Source organism: Aquarana catesbeiana, linkage group LG03 (assembly GCF_042186555.1).
Source record: "Aquarana catesbeiana isolate 2022-GZ linkage group LG03, ASM4218655v1, whole genome shotgun sequence".
Taxonomy (NCBI): domain Eukaryota; kingdom Metazoa; phylum Chordata; class Amphibia; order Anura; family Ranidae; genus Aquarana; species Aquarana catesbeiana.
This window is the reverse complement of record NC_133326.1, coordinates 607,634,206-607,642,724: the sequence shown is the minus strand read 5'-3', so window position 1 is coordinate 607,642,724 and position 8,519 is coordinate 607,634,206. Positions and strand designations below refer to the sequence as shown.

At 47.5% G+C, this 8,519-nt stretch overlaps 1 protein-coding gene across 1 annotated transcript in view; it reads right to left on the bottom strand.

Moving 5' to 3' along the window:
• The window catches only part of LOC141133082 (uncharacterized), a 39,308-nt gene extending 31,572 nt beyond the window's left edge, over positions 1 to 7,736 (bottom strand). Inside the window, exon 1 of the mRNA XM_073622209.1 lies at positions 7,675 to 7,736. The gene's annotated coding sequence lies outside the window, so the exon portion shown is untranslated. The remainder of the gene's footprint in view (positions 1 to 7,674) is intronic.
• Between the last annotated feature and the right edge of the window lie 783 nt (positions 7,737 to 8,519).

Sequence of the window (8,519 nt, the reverse complement as noted above, 5' to 3'; positions counted from 1 at the left end):
TGCCCAACTTGCAGCTTCTTGGTATATGATGTGCAGTCCTTGGACATTAGCAGTCTGTAGTGGGAACATTGATTAGGGTAATAGCATTAAACTCTACTAGCCTCATGTAACATCTCCTCAGTTTCATATTGTCTTCTGCAGCATATCCCCAGCCAAAATTGTAGTATTTCCACAATCTCCGACCCTCATTAGGTCTTCAGTTTCTGATAGTCCTTTTAAAGCGGAGCTCCACCCAAAAGTGGAAGCTCCGCTTGTTCGCACTGTCAAAATCAGGTATCCACTCCCACTTCCGGGTAAGATCGCCACACAACAATATACTAAATTTACGGCCCCTCCTCTCCTCTGCTGAATTTACACCCCCCCCCCCCTGCCTTCTGGGTGACACGGGTCCCAGAAGACAGCGGCACCATTCCGAGAGCACAGCAGGACTCACAAATGCACAATAGGAAACAGACTGTGAAGCCACAAGGCTTTACTGCTTGTTTCTCTTAGTAAGGATGCCGGCACCCGCACCCGAAGCCAATGGACGAATCAGCTAGCAGTGCCGACATTGCAGGATATCTGGACAGATAAGTGTCCTTATATTAAAAGTCAGCAACTATAGTATTTGTAGCTGTTGAATTATTTTTTTTTAATACAGGTTGGAACTCCACTTTAAGCATTACATTTACTGAATATTATGTGCGGCCCTTTGGGGGCTGTCAGGGATCACATTTGAGGCCCCCCCTTTAGCTGAGTTGACAACCACTGATCTAAGCCTTCCCTACTTTATTAAAAAATATGTCTGATTAGAACATTGAAAATAGAATATCTTGGTGAATACAAACTTAGTAGGCAAGTTTACGCGAGAAGATTCACAGTATAACAAAATTATTCTTCTCAGACCGTGTGATTAGACTTGAGGTCTATAGGAAATCCACCCACACTAACTGGAACACAAACTGGTAGTTGTTAGGACTAAGCAACATTGGGCTGAGATGGTAACAATGAACAAAGAGAGTCTAAAGACAAAGAACACAGGCATCTCTGGAGTGATAACTGCGTCTATCCAGACTTTAGTTAAAACATCCATAAGCAGGACCACTGTGTCAAGGCAGTACAGGTCATCCTCCTTTACCAGGCTTGGAGCACACTGGGTCACTAAGGGGACCCATGTCCCTGAGGGCTCCTGTATATTTCCTCCCCGTCAGTGGCCCATAAAAAGCACTCTGGGGCTGGCAGCTGGTGGACGCATTCTCAAAGCGCAATATCCTCTCCCCGAACAGGCAGAAGTGGGGGGGGGAGATAACATAAAACGTACAAATCTTCTATGTATGTTTCAATAAACCTTTGTTTTTAGGAATTTATGTGTATGCTATATCAGAAAATCACCACCTAAATGCCTATTTCCTTACATTCTCGACTGTTTCCTTGTCTAGCCCCCAGATCCCGGCCCCCACCCATTCACCTAACACACCACACACTAGACAGGTTTTTAAAGTAATTTATTAGGCAGCTCCGGGGGTCTTCTTCCGACTTCGGGGGTCTCTTCCTTCTTCTCCCGCTCTCTTCTGCTCGCTCTTTTGCCAGCGGTGGTCCGGTCTTCTCCGCCGTCTTCTTCCAATGTTGACACGACGCTCTCTCCCACTGTAATGTCGTGTGTGCAGTCCGCAATGACATATAGGGATGGGGCATGGTCACTGGGTGATGTCACCCGGTGACCCCTCCCCTTATGACGTTACAGTCCCATCATGCCCCGGGACTGTGACGTCATAAGGGGCGGGGTGACATCACCCGGTGACCATGCCCCATCCTTATACAAGTCGTTGCGGACCGCGCACACGGCATTACAGTGGGAAAGAGCGTTCTGTCAACATCGGAAGAAGAGAAGAGGGAAGAAGACGGCGGAGAAGACCGGCCACCGCTAGCAAAAGAGCAGAAGATAGCGGAGGAGCCCGGCAGAAGATACCGGAGGAACCCGGCAGAAGAACCGGAAAGCGCGAAGAGGCCAGAGACCATGGAGAAGGAGGAAAGAGACCCCCGGAGCTGCCTAATAAATTACTTTAAAAACCTGTCTAGTGTGTTTTTTTATTGATACTTTTGTTCCTAGGTGAATGGGTAGGGGTACGATGTACCCCATACTCATTCACATACAGTGGGGGGGCCGGGATCTGGGTGCCCCCTTACTGAAGGGGACTCCCGGATTCCGATAAGCCCCCTGCCCGCAGACCCCGACAACCAACGGCCAGGGTTGTCGGGAAGAGGCCCTTGTCCTCATCAACATGGGGACAAGGTGCTTTGGGGTGGGGGGGCCGCTCGCTCGTCCCCACCCCTTTTCCTGACCGGCCGGGCTGCGTGCTCGGATTAGGGTCTGGTATGGATTTGGGGGGACCCCCATGCCGTTTTTTTCAGCGTAGGGGGTTCCCCTTAAAATCCATACCAGACCCAAGGGCCTGGTATGCTCTTGGAGGGGGAACCCATGCCGGTTTTTTATTTGGCGCGGAGTTCCCCCTCAAGATCATCTGAGCACAAGTCGCATGCCAAAGTCAGATCATACGAGATGGTGATCCGACTTCAATGATAGTCAATGGGCTGAAGTAGGATCAAAGTCGGACCAAAGTAGTACAGGGAGCACTTTTAAAGTCGGATCGACTTGTGTCGGACCAGTTAGGACGGCTCCCATAGGGAAACATTGATTTTCACACGTCATGAGCTCCCAATGTCAGAGCGTTTGTCGCACTAGTGTGAACCCGGCCTTACACGTGTTGTCTTTAGAACAGCCAGTTGATTTCAAATAATGCATGGCACCTTGCTACCATGCGTTTTGGCACACGTTCCTTCAACACACAAGTGTGAACGTAGCTTGTTCTGGCTGATCCTGCTGCCGAAAATGGGATGACACGAAGGAGCAGCAGAGATGGCAGCTCGACAAGTCATCCACCTCCAGCCATGCAATAAGAGGCCAATAGGGAGGGAGAAACCTCTTCCTGCAGTATATCCCCTACCACCACACGGCTGACAGACTGATGGCTGGGTAAGCTCTGTTGCTTCATAACCTGTGCTGGATACTGCTCTCTGCCCTGCCGCTATACGCCGCTCACTGCCCTGCCACACCACTATACACCGCTCACTGCCCTGCCACTATTGTCAGAAATGCTGTGGTATTTTCCTAACACTCATTAGAACCAGCTAGAAGAAACAACTTGGATAAAGGTACACTGGGGGTTATTTATGAAAGGCAAATCCACTTTGCACTGTAAGTGCACTGAAAGTGCAGTCACTGTAGATCTGAGGGGGAAGATCTGAAATGAGGGGAAGCTCTGCTGATTTTATCATCCAGTCTTGTGCAAGCTAAAATTATCTTTTTGTTTTTTTTATTTTCCTTGCATGTCCCCTTCAGATCTACAGCGACTGCACTTCCAAGTGTACTTGTAGTGCAAGGTGGATTTGCCTTTCGTAAATAACCCCCAAAGTGTCTCCACAACATTACAGAACAAGTCCAGTTGAACGTGACCAACTACTACTCTGTGTTTCCTCTGTGTCCTATTGGGAGGATTTTCCCTCACTTCCTGTCCCATAGCCAAAACAGAAAGTGAGAGAAATTCCCTGGAAGGAACTCTTGGTGGTCACCGGGGACATCATAACTAATGTCCACGTTGAAAGATTTTCCCTTTCGAATATAATGGTAAACAGGACAAATAGGAGCAGGGTGAAGCTCCCCAAAAGGGGGCACAGACTGCAATAAAAACTGACAAGTGTTCTAACCCCTCTCCATGCTATCCAAAACTAAAAACAAAAAAGTTCCAAGGGGCAAGCTGAACACCCTTCTGTACCAACAAACAAACTAAAATAAAGGAAAATGAAGTAATCAACTAAATACTAGTTGCTGAATCTATTAGAAACTGTACAAAGACATTTTCATGTTGCTCGTAGTAATCAATCAGCTTTCAACCATCATTGTTAAAGTTCACTTTGAAAAATAAAACAAAATGGTTGCTTACAGCAATAAGAAAGTTTACTCCAAAGTGCATGCATAGCTGACTTTGGTTTTCTATTTGGATAGTGTAGGGAACAGTTACCACCCCACCTCTTGGTGCGATTCATTCAGAAAATACAAAGTATGCTTTGAATAGCACCTGTGCCAAGCTGCCGTAGGATATATGCAAAAAATGTGTAGCGCTAAAAACAACAAACTATCTTAAAAACAGTAAGTTAAAAAGGCCTAAACATAAATAGTAATAAACACAAATAAATGTATCACATATAAAGTAGTTCAAATGGGCAGACAGTGAGTTGGAACGAAATGGGTCACTCCCAAAAGTGAGGTGAGGAGCGCCTTCACCAAAGTACAGCAGAAAAGTATTGGAAGGTGTTAATCTGCAGTCACTTAAAAAGTCTCATTACTATATTGAATTCTCATATCACACCACTGTGTCTTTTCAAAACATGCAGTGCCCTTGGATGTTACAGATGGGAGCTTACCGGAGGGTTTGAACCCAAAACAGCGTATGCTGTGAGGGTCAAACCGGCTTTTATTGCACCCTGGCAATGGTGGGAAGATCTTGGCAGTCTGATGGTATTGAAAGAAGCTGATCTAAAAGCATATCTTCTCCACCCGTATTAATGGATCTCTCCACAAAAGGTTCATAAGGGTAAAAAAGGGACTACATAGTGTGATACCGTAGACACCGTAATTTATTAAAAATCAAAGAAATACACTTACATGAAGAAGTTGGTAAAAAAGCGCTTGTATATAAAAGGGGCGGTAGTGGAGTCCTCCCGACGCGTTTCGTCTGAATAGACTTCGTCTTGGGGTGCCCTCCACTACAGCCCAACTCCCTAATATAGGGACTGTATTCATCTTGATGTGACTCCAGCCCGTTCAATTCCGAAAACCGCAACTTCCGGGTTGTCCAAGATGGCGGACCCGCGTGCGTTCCAGACCTCGTTTTGGTGGGTGTATTCATGCGTTCCACCATCCAAAACGGAAGTCTATTGTTCCCGTAGGGCAGGTGGATGGCACGGGCCCCAAAAGAAAATGGAGATCACTGGGAATTAGCAGTGGCTACTACAGCGATTTCCAGCTTTCAGGGGCATCAACCAGGTATAATATATCCATAGTTACATTGTTCCAATCTATATATAAAATATCTATACCTAGTATTCTTCTTTAAGTGCTGTAGCTCGTAGCAACCAAGCCAATATCACCTCTCTGAAGTCAGACTAATACAAGAGAACAGGTCATGGTTGCTGTGGGTTACTGCACCTAAAGAAAACTTTAGGTGTTAGGGCTCTTTCACACGGGGGATCCGTATGTCCGTTTTTCATCCTTCCGTTTTCGGATGAAAAACGGACATACATGTATCCCTATGGATCGTCGGATGTCAGCGGTGACATGTCCGCTGACATCCGACCCGCTCTGATCCGAAAAGTGTAACGGAGGAAAACCCTACTTTTCCATCCGTTTTCGGATCGGGTGACGACGGACTCTACGGTCCGTCATCATCCGATCCCCCATAGGGGAGAGCGGCGCTCTGACAGGTCCATCGCTGCACAGTGTGCAGCGACGGACCTGTCATTTTCCTGCTCAGCGGGGATCGGTGGAGCGATCCCCGCTGAGCAAGCGGATATTCACGGGGCGGATCATCACTGATCCTTCCCATGTGAAAGAGCCCTAAGTGGTTTGTTGGCGGTTATCTTGATCTATGTAAAACACGGAGTGCACAACTTTTTAAAAGGGTGGTTGAGTACAAGCCTTCCCCGCCTATGGAGTACTAAATAAGCAGAGCCAAAACCTGGAAAGCCACAGGGGGTCTGGATACTGGGGCCTCACATAGCTTGGGGGAGCTCAGTCTCTAAAGACTGCATTTAACTTAAGAGCACTCACATTTGTGCAGGATAGCACTCATTCATCTATGTATGCGATAAACACAGCTTGCCATGTGCCTGCTGTGAAGTATGTATACAAGTATGTTCCTGTCTGTTGCTCTAGTTACCATAAGTCTGGGTTCACACATATGCAATGCAAGAACCAGCGCAATTTCTGTGCAGTGAAAACTGTCAAATGGTACAGGAATCGCATCGCATGGGTGTAAACACAGTGTGGACTAAAAAAAAAAAAAAAAAAAAAAAAAGGGTCCTGCACCATATCGCTCTGCACAGACATCGCATGTGACCTGCACAGCAATGCGGTGAAAATCACATGCGATGTCTGTGTTGGCACCAGTGTGACCCCAGCCTAAAAAAGTAAATGGGGAACAACACTGCACTCCCATTTCTGCTGAAACACTTACATCGGGTGCAGAACAGTGCCTAATACCACTGCTATACAAAGGGCTGCTGGACTTTGGCCCACAACAGCTTTTAGGGCATAACTATCAATCCCTTGCTGCCACGAGGAACAACCAGGGGCTACCTTGTAACTACCCAGTGCAACTAGGGGCTCCCCTGCGGCTATGGAGTGCAATTAGTCTTCTAAGACTATGGGGCACAAGTAGGGGTCTTCTGCAATCATGGAGGTAAAGCTAGGGGTTCGCGGCAGCTAATTATTAAAAAAATAAAATATATATACACACACACACACACAATGAACAGCTAGGGGTCCTCTGCTTGTCACCAATGATCCCCTCCCTGTATAAGGTTAATAAATAGTACATAACACACATATCAAAGCTATCCAGTGCAACTAGGGGGATCACCTGTGGCTACCTGGTGAAACTAGAATCCCTTGCAACTATGGGGTATAATTAGGGGTTCCCTGCTTCTATAAAAAAGGTAAAACTATGGGTCCTCTACAGCTATGGAGTGAAGTAGGGGCTGTGTGATAAAGATGGGGCTTGTTGCCAATGTTTTCTTTCCCCGCTGGCATCCAATCCTCCCTGTACAGTGAATGAATAGTATAATAATGCACACAAAAGATATCTGCTCAAACTAGGGGCCTCCCCTGCGGCTAGCCGCTCAAACTAGGGGCCTCCCCTGCGGCTAGCCGCTCAAACTAGGGGGCTCCCCTGCGGCTAGCCGCTCAAACTAGGGGGCTCCCCTGCGGCTAGCCGCTCAAACTAGGGGGCTCCCCTGCGGCTAGCCGCTCAAACTAGGGGGCTCCCCTGCGGCTAGCCGCTCAAACTAGGGGGCTCCCCTGCGGCTAGCCGCTCAAACTAGGGGGCTCCCCTGCGGCTAGCCGCTCAAACTAGGGGGCTCCCCTGCGGCTAGCCGCTCAAACTAGGGGCCTCCCCTGCCGCCAATGTTCTCTTTCCCGGTTGGCATGTCCCCTGAACAGTACACAATCACACATCACTATCCCTACTCCTGAGACTTTTGCTCATCTCCTACAATCTCACCCAATCCCCCCACACACAGACCAGGCTCTCTGCCCTCAATGACTGCACTCCTATTCCAGGTTTGGGACTCAAGCTGCCAGGCTACTAGTATTTTCAGCCTGTGCTCAGCAATGGTAGTCACCACATTCCTCCCAGTGTAGGATGTCTTTACATGAAGCACATGACACTGCACCCCCATCATATATTATAACGCTTCTCTATGGAAGGACTGCAAGTCCCAGCATGCCCCATGCAGAAGGTAATAGAAGAGCAGCTGGGATAACACGTGTGGCTATCAGTGCATTTAGGAACACGCAGTCCCATCCCCGTGCACCCTATACAGGACTCCACACCCCAGCCCTGTGTACACCTCTCCCACCTTGCGTGCAATCCCCCCGACCCCTCACCCGGCTCCCTCCAGTACCTGCCGGGATAGACCGTCCTTCTCTTTCACCCCGGCTTTCCCGCGGTCACAGCGCCTTCTGGTGGCCCCTTCCAATAACAGCACGCCTTATATTTGAGGTGGATGCTGTGTAACGCTCCTCAGGGTCAGATGTAGTATATGGATATGCCAGCCCAGAGTTATGGGTGCCACCGATCCTTGCCAGGGAAGCTGAAATAAAAATATCCATATACTGGCCGTCTGCCCACAGCATTTTATTTGCTGCCCCTGCTGCTTTTAAGGATTTCCTCAAGTCTCCCTTATGCATCAGTTTTTTGGGGTTTATCATGTGGAAAACAGAACAGAAATGAATACAGTAACTAAATTCTAATTCACGAACATATACATAAATATATAATATACATACTGTATACATAAATATATAATATACATACTGTATACATAAATATATAATTCTCCTCCCTCTTTTTCTCTCTCATCATTTGAAGCCCACTGTATACGTCTATTCTCTCCTATTTCCCTAAGAATTGCTGTGATCTACCGGCCCCCTGGACCATTATCGACTTTCCTTTATGAGTTTTCTGCCTGGCTACCCTACTTCCTCTCTTCAGAAATTCCCACAATCCTTCTCGGTGATTTCAACATCCCTGCTCATACAAACACTCCTGCTACTTCTAAACTTCTTAGTCTAACCTCTTCATTTGACCTGAAATAATGGGTACAGGCTTCTACTCAGATGGCAACACCCTTGACCTTGTATTCTCCTACCTATGCACTCCACCTTATTCGTTTCTCCCTCCCCCTGTCTTCCACCACCTTTC